This window comes from Hemicordylus capensis, chromosome 3 (genome assembly GCF_027244095.1).
Source record: "Hemicordylus capensis ecotype Gifberg chromosome 3, rHemCap1.1.pri, whole genome shotgun sequence".
NCBI lineage: Eukaryota > Metazoa > Chordata > Lepidosauria > Squamata > Cordylidae > Hemicordylus > Hemicordylus capensis.
In genome coordinates this window covers 322,755,546-322,776,231 of record NC_069659.1, presented here as the reverse complement: position 1 = coordinate 322,776,231, position 20,686 = coordinate 322,755,546, and the positions used below count along the sequence as shown (strand labels likewise).

Here is a 20,686-nt window from a genome sequence, read left to right as displayed (position 1 = left end):
ACATCCTGTTCTTCCTCCAAAGAGTTCAGGGTAGTGTACATGTTCTTTCCTCCCACTTCCATCCTCACAATACTCCTGTGAGGCAGGTTTGGAGGACAGAGAGTATATCCCACCTGAAGTCCCACAGTAAGCTTCATGATTGAATAGGAAAGGATTTGAAAGCAAGTCACCCAATCCTCGTCTTAACACACCACACTGGTTCTCAATTACAGTATGTGGTTACTGATTGAAGAAGAAAAAGGAGATTCAAATCCTCATTTTAGCAGTAAAGCAAACTAGTGGGGAAGAGAGTGTTGGATACCCTTTAGAGCGAATGAATCTGTTTAATTATCAAAATGTGGGGAGGCTGTGGGTGCAGGGCCCAGATCTTTTAAGTACCTACCAGCACCTCTGCAAGGGAGAGAGGAAGAAGGTAGAGTGGCAGGATTCTCCATGCAAAATCTGGTATCTGCACAGGTATATTCGGATTTTCTTTTTAAAATACAAAAAAGAAAAAAGAAATTCAACCTTTCCCTGAGTGTATTCTGGTGTAAAAATTAGTGCATTGAGCTAATTTAAGAGGCAGAATTGTCTATGAAAAACTTAGTATCCGTAGGTCAGTGGGAAGTAAATTATTCAGAACTTCTTCTATATATAATTTTAAAAAATCAGTCTTTCCCTGTGCATTCTAGGGGTGGAGGTGGAAAGAGAATATATATATATAGGGAGAAGATGCTTATCTTGCAAGGGAGGCCCTATAAGTTATTAGGTCCAGGGTCCAAAATTACCTAGCTGCACCTCTGGGCTGATGGTAACATGTGCCTCATATGCTAGCCAAAATTGCACCTATTAAATGTCTGCCTGTCACACAACTGTCCTAGGCCCTCCAGCCCTTACAAGGAACTCACTAGCTCTTGTTATGAGGAACAAGGTTGGAGGGTGATAAAAGCCATACTGTAGCACTGAGGCTTACCAGTTCTGAGGTAAAATGAAGCAAAACAGAAGCAACCAGAGATATGAAGTGAGGCCTATGTGATTGAGCCTGTTCTCCTATTTACCTCAGAAACATGAGTTAAACCATTCAGCTGCAATGGTTACCCTTTCAAGCAGGGGTGTAACAAGGCTGGAGTGGGCCCAGAGACAAAATTTTAAAATGGGCCCCTCGCTGACACTCTCTCTCTCTCTCTCTCACTCACTCACTCACTCACTTCACAATATATAGTTATGTGACTTGCCTCTGGGGGGTCCCTAGAGGCGTGGGGCGCCCCAGGCAGCCACCTCCCCTTGCCTAATAGTAGTTATGCCCCTGCTTTCAAGACATTTCTCCCCTGGAAGGGAGGAAAGATTTCACCCGCCAGTCTGGAGCAACACAGGCAGAGACTTCTTACTCCTCCCTCCCTTCTCTGCCCACTCACTCCCTTCTCATCCCCTTTTCTCTTCTTGAATATTCTGATTCTAGTAGGCATGTGCAAACTTGCCATCTTTTTTCTTAATTTCTAGAAATTCAAAACATATTTATTTCAACTACCCATGCAAGCATTTTGCATGGAAGACAAACTATCGAAAGAGACATTTCCTGAACAAATTGAGTCAGTCTTCTCTTTTTGGATGCATAAAATTCTATTATAAAAATTGGAGAATGGAGAGACTCAACTGTGGTATTAAACTTCCATGTCTTTGTTTCAACTTTTACTTCTCCTAACTTAGGCATTTCCCTGCAAATTCAAAAAAATAAAAAATAAATAAAAAGGAAACACTTGTTGTTGAGCAAACAATTCAAAGTGTAAAAATGCCCCTTCTAGCATGAACAGTGTAAACAAATCTTTGAGAAACTAGAGAAGGTTGAGGAGCAATCGGGTGAAATAACATGATAGAATGTTATTTAGAGAGGAGAGCTGGTCTTGTGGTAGCAAGCATGACTTCCCTCCTTAACTAAGCATATCCACCCTGCTTGCATATGAATGGGAGTCTAGAAGTGTGAGCACTGTAAGATATTCCCCTTAGGGGATGGAGCCACTCTGGGAAGAGCATCTGGGTTCCAAGTCCCCTCCCTGGCTTCTCCAAGATAGGGCTGAGAGAGATTCCTGCCTGCAACCTTGGAGAAGCCGCTGCCAGTCTGTGAAGACAATACTGAGCTAAATAGACCAATGGTCTGACTCAGTATATGGCAGTTTCCTATGTTCCTATGTTCCCAATGCTGTTTTACCTCTCTACCCATAATACACAGGTACTCCTGTGTCTGTCTGTTCAAGCTGTATTGATGAATGGTGTGTGTGTGTGTGTGTGTTTTACAAAGATAAGGAACTGTACAGAATACAAAAGTCTCAGTCTTGCCTTAGTGGGATATAAAGCAAAGAATTGTTTGGGTCAAATGAAATACTAAGCATAATCACATGTAGAAATGAAATTGCAACACATCAATGGAGAAGTGAAGTGAAGAATTAGAAAGACAGACAGACAGCTTTGTAGGGTCAGTTTAAGATGGTCAAATATCCATGAACTTATAATGCAATAAGCTCTAGTCTACATAAGAGATTCATTCTTTGAGCTTATACGAAAGTAAACTATGATGCAAGAAAAATGAAGCAAGGTTCCCCCCACCCCTTCCCCTGTCAAGTTTGTTTTACTGTCAGCTTTCCACCTGACATTGAGAAGCTTTTACTGATAGTGGTGGAAGCTTTAAAGCAGGAAGAATTTCACCCCATTTCACCTCCTCTCCATTCTCATCCAGTGCTTCTAACTGTGGCATGAGTGACTCACCTTCATAGCTGTCACAGAAGTTATCAAGGGCACAAGCTGGAGATAAATGCTATGGAAATCTCAAAATTCTGGGAAAGTCTTGGGGAACACACATGTGTTTATTTACAGCCTCCTCTAAATGCAATCAGATAAAAAAGAAGTTCAATATTATTGCTAAAGGAAGGCATGATCAAGGGAGCAATTTGGGAGGGAAGATGCCCTGTTTTGGATCACGGGATTATTCCTCAGAAGCTTCTTTGTCTCTTGCTGACTCACTGGTTCTGTACCCTATTGTTCTGAACTTTTTAGTGACCCTATGAACTAGAGATTTGCTTAATTTTATTTAATCCATTTTTACATATGTATCTTTAGAATTGATACCCACACTGCCTTACTGGTATGTAAGGCATATACATACCATAGTGTTACACCCAGAGGTTCCTTGAAGAACCTCATCATAAGAACATAAGAACAGCGCTACTGGATCAGGCCCAAGGCCTATCTAATCAGCATCCTGTTTCACACAATTGCCCACCAGATGCCCCTTAGAAGCCCTCGGGCAAGAGCTGAGGGCATACCCTCAATCATGCTGTTGACCCCCTGCATCTGGTATTGAGAGACATCTTGCCTCTAAAGCTGGAGGTGGCCTATAGCCACCAGACTAGTAGCCATTGATAGACCTGTCCATTAACTTGTCTAAGCCCCTTTTAAAGCCACCCAAGCTAGTGGCCATAACTACTACCCAGCAACTACTACAAATATTTATATACCACTTTTCAAGAAAAGTGCTTAAAGTGGTTTCAATAGAATAATAAATAATAAATTAATAACATGGTTCACGGTCCAAAAGGCCTCACATTCTAAAAAGAAACATAACGTAGATAGGAACAGAGGAAGCTGCCACATATTGAGTCAGACCATAGGTCCATCTAGCTCAGTGTTTTCTACACAGACTGGCAGTGGCTTCTCCAAAGTTGCAGGCAGGAATCTCTCTCAGCCCTGTCTTGGAGATGCCAGGGAGAGAACTTGGGGCCTAGATGCTCTTCCCAGAGTGGCTCCGTTTCCTGAGGGGAATATCTTTCAGTGCTCACACATCTAGTCTCCATTCATATGCAACCAGGGCAGACCCTGCTTAACTAAGGGAACAAGTCATGCTTGCTACCACAAGACCAGCTCTCCTCCCATACCAGCAATACCAGCAAGAACCACTGGAGGGATACTGTGCTAGGGTTGGATAGGGCCAGTTGCTCTCCCCCTACTAAATATATGAGAATGACGACATTGAAAGGTGCCTTTTAGGAGTGGTCATGAAGACCACTCCTTCATGGGATTCTTCATGAGAACTCCTTCTTCATGAGAACTCCACTCCTTCATGACAGAGCTCCTTCCCAGCCCTTCATGGGAGCGGGACCACGTCCTGCTCCCACTGCATAGGAAGCTGTTTTATACCACTGCATATGAAGCTGCTTTATATCAAGTCAGACCATTAGTCCATCTAGCTCAGTATTGTCTACACAACTGAGAGTGGCTTCTCCAAGGCTGCAGGCAGGAGTCTCTCTCAGCCCTATCTTGGAGATGCCAGGGAAAGAACTTGGAGCCTTTTGCACGCAAGCATGCAGGTGCTCTTCCTAGAGCAGCACCACCCCCATCTTAAGAGGAATAACTTACAGTGCTCACAGAGGAGAAGAAGAGAAGTGGGAAGTCTGAGAAGTCTGAGTGGGAAGAGAGCTGGTCTTGTGGTAGCAAGCATGACTTGTCCCCTTAAGCTAAGCAGGATCCGCTCTGGTTGCATATGAAAGGGAGACTAGAAGTGTGAGCACTGCAAGATATTCCCCTTAGGGGATGGAGCCGCTCTGGGAAGAGCATCTAGGCTCCAAGTTCCTTCCCTGGTTTCTCCAAGATAGGGCTGAGAGAGATTCCTGCCTGCAACCTTGGAGAAGCCGCTGACAGTCTGTGTAGACAATACTGAGTGAGATGGACCTATGGTCTGACTCAGTATATGGCAGCTTCCTATGTTCCTATGCAGTCTCCCATTCAAATGCAAACCAGGGTGGACCCTGCTTAGCAAAGGGGACCATTTATGCTTGCTACCGCAAGACCAGTTCACCTCCCTGTGCTATTAAGAGGGGTCCTCCAACCTTCAAAAATGGATTTTTCAGGGGCACAGAACATTGCAGGAGGGAGATGAGTGCTGGAATGCCACACAGAATGAGCCAAACTCTGCTCATGTATCTCTTGATTCAACCTATTATCGTCCATAATTTAAACCAGTTAAAATAAATTGAAGCTTGCATCAGGGGTCATCGTCATCCTTGGGCAGCTGCAAAGCAGCAGCAGCTGTTGCGGGTGCAGCCGGGGGAACAGCGAGAGGCACCTTTAAGCATAAATTAGTAGGTGCTTACCTCCGTTCCAGACATACCTGCAAGCTGCTCTGAGTAGCAGCACACTGCCTGGAACTCCCTGCAGCAGGGGATTGGTTCCACCACTCACCTGGCTTCCATGGAGCTGATCCCCCACTGGCGGCCAGGTGAGTGACAGAGCTGATTCCCCCACCACAGGAAATGCTAGGCAGCAGGCCCATTAAGAGGCCAGCAGCAGCCCATGTTCGCCCCCACCCCGCCCCCACACCTGATGACAGATGAAGGGGGCGGGGCAGGGGCACCAGGTGCGGCCCCTGAGGAGTGCGGCCCAGGTTCTTTGAACCCATTTGCCCAATGGTGTCTCCACCCCTGCTGGGCAGTATTCTGCTACTCGGAGCAACTTACAAATGTGTCTGGAGTGGAGGTAAGCACCTACTAATTTATGCTTAAAAGTGCCTCTTGCCACCGCCCCTAGTGGCTCCTGCACTAGCTGATACTCCTGCAAATGGCCCACTACAGACCCCTAACCTGCTGCTTCTGACCTTAGAAAGGCCTACTGAGGATCCCTGTAACCCCCTCAGTGCCAAGCCTTTGTGTGGTAGCAGCTGAGCAACCCTCCCAGGGCCAGACCAAATAGTTTGAAGCGAGCCCCCTGAAACCTGGAGCTTGCCCTGAAAAAAGTGAACCCTCAAAAGGCATTATTTTGAAACCAAAGCTGCAGAACAGAAAGAACTAGTCAAATATTTCAAGAAGCAGTGCAGTGAACAACTAGATACTAAAAGATGAAAGAAATGTTAAAATAAGTAGCTGGCATGATGCACAGCATCTCGGCAATGGGAATCAATGCCACAGAGCTACCTGTGCCACCACTCGTCCTCAACAACATCAGGGCAGCCGTATGCATCCACAGCAGTGCCTATGCAGTTCTCAGTGTGGCCTGGCATGCAATGCCCAGGAGAAGCAGTAGGGGATCAGGGTAGTTTACCTAGGTAACTCGGAGGATCAGTTGAGCTGTTGCTGTAGCTGTTGGTGAGGCAGAGAAATTAGAAGATGGAATATAGGAAAGAGCTATTAAGGAGAAGAGTAGAAGAAGGCTATAAGAGAAGCTGAGGAGAAGAAGCAAAGAACTGAAAAAGAGAGATTTACTTGATGAGGCAGTAGCCCGATCCAGACATTATGCTGTCTGAGTGTACAGATGTCTGTAGTAGGGTTGCCAACTAGAGACTTTTATAAAGGACATGCGACTATTTGGGGGATGAAACAACTCCCCTCCCCCCCCTTTTTTTGAAAAAACGTCGATAGGAATGTTGCCCCTGACATGTTCTTAGGTATATCAAATCCCAGTTCCATGATCCAGTTTGCTCCTTTGCAATCCACACACACCTTGGAGTTACCAGCAGCTTGGGTGATCTGCTGCTCACACGAAATCACACCAGGCTGTGTCCAGCTTTTCGTGCCAATTTCCAGATTGGTTCTCAGGCTGAATCCGATCTGCCCAGTCTTCCTTGCCAACACAGGAAGCTGGTTCCATGGAGGAGGTACCCTCATGGATTCACCTCTATTTAACCCCTCCAGCTTTCTCACCCCACTTCTGACTGAGCTGTCCCTGAGGAACAAGTTCCCCTGGTGCAGCCCTGTGGTTTCCCCGGAACAACCTTGTAATTAAATTACAAAAAAAAGTCCAGTACTTTAAGGGCAAATGTTTCCTTACTTTTTTCTAATGATGCATAATAATCATACCAATGTTATTGGTATAGATCAAAGCTGTCACCAGCTTTGATACCAATATAGATCAAATACAGCTGTCACCACCCTTTTCTAAGCAGTGGGGAAAGAGCAGCAGCAGCAACATCAACAACAAATGTTTATATACCACTTTTCAACAAACGTTTCCAAAGCAGTTTACATACATACATACATACATACATACATACATACGATGGATCCCAGTCCCCGAAGGGCTCACAATCTAAAAAGAAACATAAGAAAGACACCAGCAACAGTCACTGGAGGTACTGTGCTGGGGCTGGATAAGGCCAGTTACTCTCCTCATGCCAAATAAAGAGAATCACCAGGTTAAAAAGGTGTAAAGGTTCTTTACACTTTGCTAAATTGTCTGCCACCTGCCCATGAAGTCACTTACTTTCCCCCAGTGGCATCCTTTGGAGATCCTCTGAATAGCAAATGTTTATAGCTAAGAAGAGAGACAAATGATTAGAAATTCCAAAACAAGTGAATATGACTGCAATCCTATGTATGGTTTCCTGAAAGGAAGTTTGACTGAGATAACAGGGGCTCCTTCCACAATGTGTTAAGGATCAGGGTGTAAGAAAGAAAGAAAGCCTTATTGAGAAGAGAGAGGCTGGAAATGTTAAAGGATGAGAATTGTCTGGCGGCCAAAAAGCATACCGAGTGGAAAAACAGACATGGGGATTTGCAAAGAGTTGGCAGGCGTTTGCTTAAGGAGATGCCAAGAGAGAACACACAAAGCGAGTGAAATGAGTCAGGACTTCTAAAACGAGATAGAAGAAAGAAAAGCCAGTGCAAGGGTTCAGGAAAGCTCCAAGACTTAAGGCTTTTAAGAATGGAAGATAAAAATAGATGGAAAACCCAGTGTACCCTACCCCATCTGACCCTCCAAGGGCAAAGAAGAAGAAGAAAACCTTAAACTCAAGGGACATGTATATACAATGAAGTTGACCATGGTGACAATCCAGCTGAAGAGAAACAGAATGATTTGTTTTCATCCAGAGTGGATTACAGTTCAGTTCCTCCAATCAATCAGTCCTCGGGCATTGAAGGATGTGTTCCTTATTGAAGTTGCTTTCCAGAAGTGAAAAACAGAGACAAGCTTTTGCATTTCTTTTAAGCACTGTTACATATGCATCAACATCAGTGTGAATCTTGGGTGCACATGAAGAATTAAAGACCATTAGAAAGCTCTGCCCTCTGCCACTATTTCAAACCAAGAGCCAAAGTTTTACTTCTTTGTCTCCACCTGCTGGCAATGTATTTAATATACAGTCTGCTAGAAACAGAATAGAAAATGGTTCCTCAATCATTTCAGGAAGCCTTTTGAGGAAAATAAACATGATGCAACACCCTTGAAATCTTCACTGCTTCACACCCTTTTGGGGCTGGTGTGCCATATTAGTTATTAAAAAATGGATGCTTTTCAGAATTATGTTGGCAGAACAACCCGCTTTCATATCAGTATCATAATCATATTTATTTATTCATCGTTAATTAATTAATTAATTAATTAACAACTTTCTTCATTGGCTACCCCATAACAATTGTTCTTTGGGCAATTTATTTGTTTATTTAGCAGATGGTAAACCACCCAGGGACTTCTGTATGGGGCAGTATAGAAATGCACTAAATAAATAAAATATTTATTAATTTTGGTTGCCATACTGTGCAAGAGTACATCAGCCTAGTAATTTGTTTGTGCAATATGCGGAAATGCAAGATGTGCACAAACGGTGTCACACAAGAGTAAGCTCATTGGAAATAATGGGATCCTACTGCAACATGTTGCATCTCCTCAGCCCTAATGCCAAGATGCTTTATGCTGTAACCGCCCCGGTTCAGCTGTTGTTATTTTCCTACTGACATTTCAACATTCATGGCTCCTGGGAGCCATTGAGGATGCTCAGTTCTCATTAGACTGGGTTGGTTTTTTTAATTTAGTATTTTTTAGGGGAGATCCTTTTCTTTTTCACTTAATTTACACATGTATGTGATATTTGTATAATTAGGGTGTCCCCCAAATATGTAGGAAAATATCCTACATATTTCCAAATATGTAGGAAATACTGTCTTATTTTGCTTTTGGCCTGATAGACACTCAGCCACCTGAGTTTACTGTATGGGGAGGCACTGCCAGTAGAAGGAATGAGCCAGATGGACCAATGATTTGACTGAGCTTCATATACATGGAGTCCTGAGCAAGACTCAGCTATGATTAATCAGGGGAAAACAAAACTTGTGGTTTTAAAGTTCCACCATAAAATATCATGTTACCACGTTTGCTCAGGCATGTGGTTGCTCTCATGCCCTGTGACTATGCTTTTGATCCGTGTGCAGCTTGAATGGGGTGCAAATGGGGTGCAAATACGTTTTGGGATGGTTGGCATGGGTAAAAGCAGGTCAGATTTAGAGTACCCAAAAGGAAGTCACAGAGTCAAGACCAGGATTCTTTGAAAACACAGATTAAGTTTATTAAATAGTAGAAGTACACAAGAAGCTCCAAACTACAAGATGCTGGTCCTTAAGTAGAGCACTGATTTCCAACACATACAAGCTTGAGAACAGCCTAGAGAGATGGAGGGAGAGGTGGAGGTGACAGACAAAGCAAGGACAGGGAGTTACAGCCAATATACCTGTCCTAGATTCTGTGAGGTTTGTGAGTGCTGATTTTGAAGTTGTCAGCTGTCCTTTAGTGAAAGAAGCGGGAGGATAGGCTTTACCAAAGCTTATGGAGATGGCTTGAAGATCCTGGGCAGTTCAGAATGCAAGCCTGGGGACTCACGCTGACCTACCTCAAGGAGACCTCGGCCTCAGTGCAAGTTGTGGGGAAAGGAACAAGATCTATGGCACAATGATAGGCAGCTTAAGGCTACCAAGCCCCCAGGCAAAACAGATTCAAGACGAAGAATGCAGGAACCGTCTGAGCAGAGTCTGTAGCTGAAACTTGGGGCATGTGGAGGTGTCCATGGGATAGGGGGAAAGCATCATGCAGGTTGGTGTGCACACATGCATGCGCACACATATACACAGCATGCATTGAGGGGAAAATAAAATCCTCTATAGGGGTTCTTTGCCTTAAGAGCAGGGTTACCTGGGTGCCCATGCTGGAAATGACCCTCAATGGCTGATAACAAAACACTTGCTTGAGTTATCCTTATTCAGGTTGCCAGATTCTCATTTGCATTTAGGTTGCAAATTTCTGTCTTTTTCTGTCTTGTTGACTAGTGGTCAGCCTGTCTTGTTGACTAATGGTCAGACATTCTTGCAGAATCAGTCCGACACATTTTTAAGGTTTCTTAAAAGGGAGGAGGTGTATTGACCTTAAATACTCCCATAGACCTCGTGACTCACCTTGTTGCCAGATCTGGATACTCCTTAAGGCAGAGGTGCTGATTCAGTGTCAATAACCTTATCAGTCCGGGATGGTTCTTAGTCGTTTCCTTAAGCTCCTGTCACACCCTTCTTAGCCCTTTGTAGTTCTTACTTTCCCCCTCTGGGGCACTAGGAAGGGCAAAGCAAAATCACATGTCCATGCTCAAGGCCAAATCATGGATGCAGTGAGGTCCAGGGGAGAGAAAGAGAGAGGGAGGTGTGCAGGCTGACTGTTCTTGAACAATCATTGAAGCCATTCACATGCACATGAAGCCCAGCCCTATTTTGCATGTGTGTGTGTATTGCCAGGATCGGACGCAGTCCTGGCAGCAAACCCACCAATGGAGCCACCCTCCAAAACAAGGTTAGGAAAGCGAGCGCTCTTCTAATCCCATTTTACCGATCAGCTGCCAGCCCCAAATTGGGCTGGCAGACTGCGGGGCTCCCGGACAGTTTTGGGGAGGGGGGTACCCATAATGCACCATGCACTCACGCAGTCCATTATGGGAACTCCAGGGGGGCGATGCGGGGTGATGCATCCAGCACCCTGACCCTCAGAGCTACTGGCAGCAGCCAGTAATTGTCTGGGCGGGAGATCCACCCGCTCAACGGACAGGACTGGATCATCTGCAGGGAGGTAAGCTTTTAAAGGCTTCCTCTCTGCTAGCCCCCTTGCCCTTTCTCACTGTTTGTGAGAAAGGGCTCATTACAAACTAGGCATTTTTTAGGGTGGAAGATGCAAACCATAGCATTGGGTTTTCCTATAGATAATTGTAGCTGAGTCTTCCATGTATGAGGCTGAGACAAAGCATAGGTCTATCAAGCTCAGTCCTTCAACTGACAGGGCCTCTCCAAGACAGGGATCTTTCTCGCCCACTTTCTCGCCCATTCATTTTCACTTAAGATGGCAGGGATTGAACCTGCATGGAGAGCTTGTGCCCTGCCACTGAATTATGGCCACATCCCAACTTTTCCACAGTGACATGGAAACCATTTTCTTGATTTCATCTCACTGTGGTCACATTAAGAAGTTACTTCTGGCACTTTTAAGGCAGGAAAAGAGTGTAGGAAGGTAGTTATTTTCCCTTCCAGCAGGATGATCCTTGGGAAGAAATGACCTGCATACTTAGTCCCAGAACATAAGAATATAGGATGCTGCCTTATACCGAGTCAGACCACTGGTCCATCTAGGAAGTGTATTGTCTACACTCACTGGCAGCAGCTCTCCGAGGTTTCAGGCAGGAATCATTCCCAGCCCCATCTGGAGATGCCAGGAATTGAACTTGGAACTTTCTGCGTGCAAAAGATTCTTTTCCACTGAGCTACGACCCCATCCCCTATCAGATTTAACCAGAGGAATAGGAAGAAGCCACAGGAAGCACTTCCAAAGCTGCTCCAATGATGTGTGTAAAGTAAAGTGTGCTACTGAGTCAGTGACGACTCCTGGCGACCACAGAGCCCTGTGGTTGTCTTTGGTAGAATACAGGAGGGGTTTACCATTGCCATCTCCCACGCAGTATGAGATGATGCCTTTCAGCATCTTCCTGTATTGCTGCTGTCTGATATAGGTGTTTGCCAGTGGAGATTTGAACCGGCAACCTCTGGCTTGCTAGTCAAGTCATTTCCCCACTGTGCCATTAGGAATCCTAAAAGTAGGAACTAAGTCATGGTGTGCCCATGGTTTGTTTGTTTTTTAAAAATTACATTTTATATCTCACTCTTCCTCTAAGGAGCCCAGAGTGGTGTACTACATACTTAAGTTACTCCTCACAACAACCCTGTGAAGTAGGTTAGGGTGAGAGAGAAGTGACTGGCCCAGAATCACCCAGCTAGTATCATGGCTGAATGGGGATTTGAACTTGGGTCTCCCCAGTCCTAGTCCAGCACGCTAACCACTACACCATGCTAGCTCCCTACTACACCATGCTGGCCTACTACACCATGTGGTATGGTGGTTAGAGTGAGTGTCACATTTAGTGTGGGAAGACCAGGGTTCAAATCCTCACTCAGCCATAAAGGTCACTGGAAGATCTTTACCCAGTCATTTTTCTCAACATAACCTACTTACAGGATGGTTGTGATGATTAACGTAGGGGAAAGAACCTTAGAGGAAGGGTAGGATAAAACAAAAATGTAATAAATAAATAGTCATATTCTTTACAGAACAATGGAAATTTCAAAAAGAAACTGGAAGTAGGTGTACTTATATGTAAAGTTACCAACTCTGACCGCAGCTATTCAGGCCTCAGAAGAATCTTAGGGGCCAATTTAGCAAGACTGGCATTTGCTACCCATCTGGAAGATATTTTGTATGGGGGATATTTGGCTACCTGCAAGTCACTTCAAGATTGAGACACATTCTGGCTGTCTGACAGAGAGGCAGAAGAAACACAACACTACCTCATGGTGGAACATTCTGCTAAATTCTGCTAAAGATCTTCTAGGAGAGTCTATATTTTTTTAAATATATTATTATTGTTGTTGTTGTTGTTGTTGTTATTATTAACCGCCCTGAGCCTTCCAAAAATGGCTCAGGGTGGTTAACACAGAGAAATAATAGATAGATAGATAGATAAATGCATTTACCACAGTGCTGAACATTTCTTCAGTCACTGTTTGGAGAAAGGGTTTATTTTTGGTAATGAAACAGAGAATTGCAATTTAGCCAAAGGGTTTATTTGTGCCAGTAAAATAGAGGATTGCCATTTAGCCAATCCCAGGAGAATATGCAAATTAGGTTCCAAAAGCTTATGAAAATATATGGAGGAAATGATCTCACTTGGCAATGCTTGATTTCATATTGGTCTATCTCTGTAAGTCCTACATAAGGCGTAAGAGAAAATAGATTACTTTAAAAAATCACAAAACATCAACATTTTTGTGCGCAGTAAATTATAACATTGTCTATTTCTTAAACTAAAAAGCCTGATAGATTTGGTGGCAGATTTATAGTTTAAAAGACTTACAGCCCAATTCTATGCATGTCTACTCAGAAGTAAGTCCCACTGTTTTCAATGTGGCTTACTTCGAGTTGTGTGTGTATAGGATTGCAGCCAGATTCTTAAAAAAATAATAATTGCATGCAAAGTTTGTTTTATATTTCTTTAGCTCCTTTGCCTTCAACCCATTGGGCTTGATTCCTCTTAGGAACAGAATTAGGATTCCTCTTAGGAACAGAATTCTTCTGCTGCTGGTGTAATTATTCCAATTGCCACTAGAAAGAGCTGTTCATCTTATTTTTAAGCACTGAAATGCTTAAGTGCCACAGTTGCAGAGGTGTTAATAGGATAGTAATCACAAGGAATGTGCATTGCAGGAAAGTTTTTCTTTTCAAGGGGAGAGGAAAATCCCATGAAAATGGTAACCATGTTGAACAGTGTAGAAGATTTTATTTTTTACAACACGTAACATATCTGTCACTGTTGCCTCTTGAGAATCACAAACAGTTGCAGAACTATAGAAGTACAGCAACAGAGAGCTGGCAAACGAAGAGCGCGCATAAGGTGCTGACTGCTCCTCTGACACAGAAGTAATTATAGACAATTCGGTGGGCTAGAAAGTGCTGGAAGGCTAAAGCAACACTTGTAATAAAAAAGAGGGGAGCTATAACTTAGTGCAACTACCATGGGAGAGGTTTTGTCTGGAAGATCTCACAAGGGACCTTGGTATAGATGATTATTTTGTGCAGTTAAAAATGGCTTGGTGCCTTTTGAAAATGTGATATGCCCAGAACACTTGCAAGGATTGAATCTGTTACTGTATTTACCCGAATCGAAGACGACACTGAATTTAAGACAACCCCCTTAAAAAGTAGAGGTTAAATATAGGTTATACCTGCATTTACTGAAAAGGAACAGGACTCTGAATTTAAGACAACCTCCCTATTTCTAATAACAAAAAACTTAGAAAAGAACAACTCTTGGATTTAGGATTTTATCTTGGATAAATAAATAAATAAATAAATAATATTATTTATTTATTTATTTGATTTTTATACCGCCCTTCCGAGCAGCTCAGGGCGGTTTACAATTAAAAAACAGAAATCATTAAAAACAATTAAAACAGAAATACAAATATAAACACCAATTTAAAAACATCTTAAAAAACAATTGAACTATCAAAACAATTAAAACCCTGAAAACCAGGTTAACATTAAAACAATTAAAACTAATTAAAAACCCTGAAAGGTCAGACCAAACAGATGGGTTTTAAGGGCTCTCTTGAAGGTCACTAAAGATTTAAGATTACAAATTTCTGCTGGGAGTGCATTCCACAGCCCAGAAGCAGCTACAGAGAAGGCCTGCCTCTGAGTCACCACCAAACGAACCGGTGGTAACTGGAGAGGACCTCCTCAGATGACCTTAACATGCGGTGGGAGTCATGTAAAAGAAGGCGCTCTCTAAGATATCTCGGACCCAAGCCATTCAGGTCTTTAAAGATAATAACCAGCACTTTGCATTTTGCCCGGAAACATATCAGCAGCCAGTGTAATTGTTTTAAAACAGGCATCATATGATCTCTCCGGGTTGCCCCAGAGATCAATCTGGGTGCCACATTCTGAACTAACTGAAGTTTCCAGACTACGTACAAAGGCAGCCCCATGTAGAGCGTATTGCAATAGTCAAGCCAGGAGGTTACCAGCTGATGCACCACTGTTTTGAGGTCATCCTCTTTGAGGAATGGGCGCAGCTGTCGAATCAGCCGAAGCTGATAGAAAGCACTCCTGGCCATGGCCTCCACCTGAGATACCAGGGTGAGGCCTGGGTCCAGGAGTACTCCCAAGCTGCGCACCTGCTCCTTCTGGGGGAGTGTAACCTCATCCAGTACAGGAAGATCTAACTCACCCCTCAGATTCTGAGCCCCCACAATGAGCACCTCCATCTTGCTTGGATTCAGCTTCAATTTGTTCTCCCACATCCAACCCATTACTGCCTGTAGGCAGACACGTAGAGTATGAGTGCCATTTCCTGAAGATGAAAAGGAGAAGTCGATTTGGGTGTCATCAGCATACTGATAATATCCAGCACCAAACCTCCTGATGACCTCACCCAGCGGTTTCATGTAGATGTTAAAAAGCATTGGTGACAGAATGGAGCCCAGAGGGACTCCATATAACAGCTCCTGTTTTGAGGAGCAACTGTCACCAAGCTCCATCATCTGGAATCTACCTGAGAGATAGGAGCAGAACCACTGCAAAGCAGTGCCCCCTATCCCCAACTTCCCCAGGTTCAGAAACTAATTGGGATAGGCCCTTAGTTGTTGTCATGGCCACTATGAACTCCTGAGCCACACCAGACAAGCCAGCCCCAAAGTGGATTTTGAAGTCCCCAGCACCAAAAGTCTAGGAGACTCCAACACCAACTCTGCGACCAGCTCCATCAGCTCAGTTAGGGAGTCAGTTGGGCAGTGGGGTGGACAGTAGACCAACGTAATCCCCAATCTATCCCTAGTTCCCAGCCTCAAAAATATGCACTTAATATATGTCAGCTGTCTCACAGGGGCCCTGGTAAGGAAATAGTATTCTTGTGGACCACAGCCACTCCACCCCCCCACCCACTCACTTCCCCTGGCATGCTCCACGACAGAGTAACCTGGTGGGAGAAGCTGAGCCCACACGGGACCACTCGCCTCCCCCAACCAGGTCTCAGTAAAACATGCCAGGTCAGCTCCCTCATCCACGATCAAATCGTGGACAATTTCCGTCTTATTCTGAACTAACCGGGCATTGCAGAGGAGCAAGGCCAGAGTCTGTGGGTCGTTGGAGCTGCTCCCCGAGGCCGAAGAGTTGACAGAACAGTTGGAAGTGGAAACAGTTACTAAATTACTGATTTCCCTTCCCCTGTAACGGCCAGCTGCTCTGCCAGCACCAATTCTTCTACTCCCCACCACTACAGTAATAGCTGCCCTTGAACTGCTAGGCACACCCCCAGCACCATCCCACTCAAGAGAGAAACAAACAAACAAATAAATATAAACGCCATAGGGGCCACAGAAATCACCCTCAGCCAATTACAAAAAGCAACTTTACTGGGAACAGTCTATATTCTATGACGATATCTATAATAATAACAACAATATTGATAATAAAATTCAATCATCCAAGGTCTTTGGGAAGAACTCGGTGTCTGGATAAAACAAACCAGTCAGTAATACTTGTCTGACTGTGTAAACAAGAAATAATAATAATAATGATAACAACAACAACAACTAACTTTATTTGTTAGCCACCCCATAACACATTGTTCTTTGGTTGGCTCAAAACAGAGGATTAAAACATACAATAAAAACACATAACTCATTAAATCATAACAGACAAAAAAGAAGAAAATACAATATAATACAAAGCAACTTAAAAGCTCATATTAAAATTAGTTAAAAATCAGATGAAATCTGAAAACCAGAATTTAAAAGGCCTGGGTGGACAAAAAGGGCTTTACCTGGCATCTTAAAGAAAAAGGTGACAAAGCCAGGCGAAGCTTACTGGGGAGGCTATTCCATAAACAGGGTGTAACCACCGAAAAGGCCTCTCCCTGTTATCCACCTCATTTGGCAGGGGCACCTGGAGGAGGGCCTCTGAAGAAGATCTTAAGGTAAATACAATAGTGATTTCTTTGACAAAACAAACCCCAGCTTACTAAGATTCTACACCTCTACTCTTCATTCTGCATTCTTCTCCTTCCCACTTCATTTGCCCCATTCAACTTCACCCCTGGGTGGAGGTAAGGTTTGTTCCGTACTACAGGGGTCAAGCTTGGGTCCCCAGATGTTGTTGTGCCACAATGGCCTTTGGGGATTATTCTGACCTTGTCCGTGTCCTCAAATACAAGAATCAAACTTGGGTCCCCAGACTGAGTACAATCACTATAGTGATTAGGGATGCTGGGAGTTGTACTCCGTCAACCTCTGGAACCTCAGGTTTGAGAACACCTGCCCTACTGTGCTCCAGGCTCCAAAGCTGCATATATCTATGGAAGGTTCCCTCGTGTCACCTTTTATAGCATCGTATGAGCTTTTGGCTTTGACTCCTAGGCATTAAAGAATCACTGGCAAAGCTCTACCAGCCACATTTGCAAGTAGGATATTGGGATTTCCTGGGAAGTGGTGGGACAGCACTGACCACCTTTGACCTACGGCACAACTACAGTATGCTTCAATTATTGTAAAGAAGGTTGCTATTTGCATGATTGCAACTTAAACTTGATCAATACAACTGAAGCATCCCAGGGTTCCTTCCACATGTTTTCCCCACTCATGCCTTCAGTTCTTGGGGGAAGACCCTAATCTGGGTGCCATCTGAGAACTGGGAGGGGCAACCAGATCCTGGACCCTTTCAGTAACGGTATCCTCCTTGTTGAATGATTTGTCCAGGGAGGCCCCCTTGTCCTTCAAGAAGATAGTTAACACCCTAAAAAAGCAGAAGAGGTCGGGTTGATGGCTGGTTTAATGGGACTGGATTTGTGTTAAATTCTCCTGCTACTATTTAGGAACAAAGGAAGCCTTAAACCAAGTGAGACCATTAGACCATCTAGTTCAGTACTGTCTATAGCAGAACTGCAGAACGTTGGCCCTCTAGCTGTTGTTGGACTACAACTCCCATCACTCCCAGCCACAGGGGCCATTAGTCAGGGATGATGAGAGTTGTAGTTCAACAGCCCGAGGGCCAGTGTCTGCAGCACTGGTCCTGATTGGAAGCAGGGGCGGAGTCATCATTCTGCATATGGGTAAAAAAAAAACCCAGCCATCACTCCCTGTGCAGCTGCCATATCTGCCCCCTGTGTCTGACACCAGAAGGCATGGCCATATTCAGAAGTGCAGCCCCGTTCGCAAGGCACTTCAGCCAACACTGGGTTTCCAGAATGGCTGGGAGCGCCTTTCCCATTTCCCTGCCTCAAAAGGCAGAGAGATGCGCTCCCATCCAGGCTGGGAACCCAGTGCTGGCAGAAGCCCGGTGGCCCTGTTTGTAAGACAAATGCTCAATTCTGTAGGCCACCTCCAGCCTCGGGGGCGGGGTGCCTCTGGGTACCAGTTGCGGGGGAGTAACAGCAGGAGAGAGGGCATGCCCTCAACTCCTCCCTGTAGGCTTCTAGTGGCATCTGGTGGGCCACTGTGCAAAACTGGATGCTGGACTAGATGGGCCTTGGGCCTGATCCAGCAGGGCTGTTCTTATGTTCTCAGCCTGGCTGGTAATGCGCCTCACTACCTTTTGAGGAAGGGAAAGGTGCTCCCCCAGCCATGCTGGAAACCCAGTGCTGGCTGAAGCAACCTGTGAATGGGGCTGCAGAGCCCCATTTCTGCATATGCCATGGCCTCTACATGTGATGTCAGATGCAGGGGGCATGGCTAGGATGCTTAGGGGCCAGTGGTTTGCACACATGCCACTGGCGGGTTCCTATGTGCCTGATCAGAAGCGATTCTCCAGGGTTGCAGGCAAGAGTCTTTTACATCCCAACTTAGAGAAGTCAGGGATTGAACCTGGGACTTTCTGCAGGTGAGACAGATGTTCTACTATTGAGCTACAGCACCCATCCCCCAATTATTTTATAATTGTCCATCATGTGACACTTTGCTATTGTTTTATTCTTTGTGTATATAGTCGTCCCTCACCAACCGCTAGGTTTCTGTTCTGGCAAAACCTCGCCATTGGCAAATTTGCGGTTGGTGAGGCATTCAAGTCTATGGGAAATGGGGGTTAGAAGAACCAAGACCGCAAAAAGACCTAAAAGAAAATAAAAAATACCCCCCAAATCACAGAAAATCTAAAAAAATCCTGTAATATCACCAAGAAGAATGTGCAGATCAAATCTCTGGAAATGTTTTGAAACCCTCCCCGCCCCCCCCCCCCCGCCGCCAATCAATCAAAGGCATTTTAAATTAGCAACAGAGAGCAAGGTGAGCAAGGATCACCAAGAGGAATGAGCAGATCGAACCTCTGAACCCCACCTCAATGAAACCCCCCCTTCACTAAAAAACCTTGCCAACTGTGGATACTCGGGTGTGGTTGGTAAGACCTGTCACAGTTGCCTATTCACGTATACTCAAAACCGCGGTTAGTAAAACCGTGGTTAGCAAGGGATGACTGTACTGTAGTACTGTATATACAACTGTGAGCTTCTACATTGGCTACGAATAGGGATACATATCTTTAGAAATAAATATATTCAATAAATGCATTGGTCTGGGACTACAATATAAATTGTGACTCCAGTAAAAGAAAACTTATCAGATATCGGGTCTGTGTAGGTATGTAAATTGCATTCAGTTGCTGTCAGGCAAGAAATTTAAATAGGGCAGTTGGGAATTTTCTTGAGGGAATGATATGGCGACTCGCTTTGAATTTCTGTTTATGGCAGTTCAAGTAGGCCATAGTAAGGAGGTATTTCGCAAAAAAATAAATGGGCATGATATTGATTCCACATTGCTTGTTTTCTTCACTGCTGCTCCATTGGGGCCATCAGCAGATAGAGAAATACCTTAAAATAGATAATAGGTCCTGTGCTGATTGCTATTTTTTAAAATGAGACACTTTCCTTAATCATGTGGAAACTCACCAGCTCTAGCCGCTCCATGGGCTGTCAACCTGTGTAGGCTGAAGAGACACTGTAAAATCAGACATGGCATGTGATGCTTCATCTGAAATGGCCCAGTGGCACAGCTGCTGAAGTAAAGCGGTTGGAGAAAAACAAAGGCCTGGTTGTAGGGGGAGGGGGAGTTTGGAGGGAATCGAGGAAGGGATGGCACAGCAAGACTCTCCAGCTGCTGGCAGTGAGGGCTGTGCCAGTTTCCCCTGGCAAAACAGGGAGACAGCAAGTCCTACGAATTGGCTCTAGTGGTGCAATTAGAAGTTCCTGGTGTCCCCCCCGACCCCCCACCACAACCCACACAATGGTCCAAGGGAACATGAGGCAACCACCTTGCTGAAGCTAAGCAGGGCTGGGTCTGGTCAGTGCCTGGATGGGAAACTGCTTGGGAAGGGAGGTTGCCAGAACCTAAGGGGTATACTCGTGAGTCAAATGGGCCGTCAGCCAGAATTTGGCTTTTTAAAAGCCAAATCTGGCCACCTAGTAAATGGGAACCCGATGTATGCTTCCTTGAATTCCACCATGGAAGAAAGGCAGACTATACATGAAATAAGTAAATAACTAACCCTAGATATTGGCTGTGCACAATGAAGCTCAGAGGGTCTTATAAGGAATTTTAACAAAACTACAAGCCAGAGATCTATAAACAAGTAACATAGACTAGGAATATGCTCATATGCAAGGTATTAATTCTTAAATTTATATTACGAATTGCCAAAGTATTAAATCTAAATTTTGAATTCATTATAACAATTTCTGTCTTCATAGTGCACTCTTTCAGGACAAGTTACAGTACATCTCCTAAACCAAGGTTCAGAGGTGCTCTTACCTCTGGACTCCTGGGCCAAAGTCCAGGGTCTCTACAGCCCCTGGGGCCCCCCAAATCCTTTTAAGTCTGTCCCAGGT

At 44.5% G+C, this 20,686-nt stretch overlaps 1 long non-coding RNA gene across 3 annotated transcripts in view; it reads left to right on the top strand.

Moving 5' to 3' along the window:
* The window catches only part of LOC128350267 (uncharacterized), an 81,453-nt gene that overhangs the window by 37,304 nt on the left and 23,463 nt on the right, over positions 1 to 20,686 (top strand). The window lies entirely within an intron of this gene.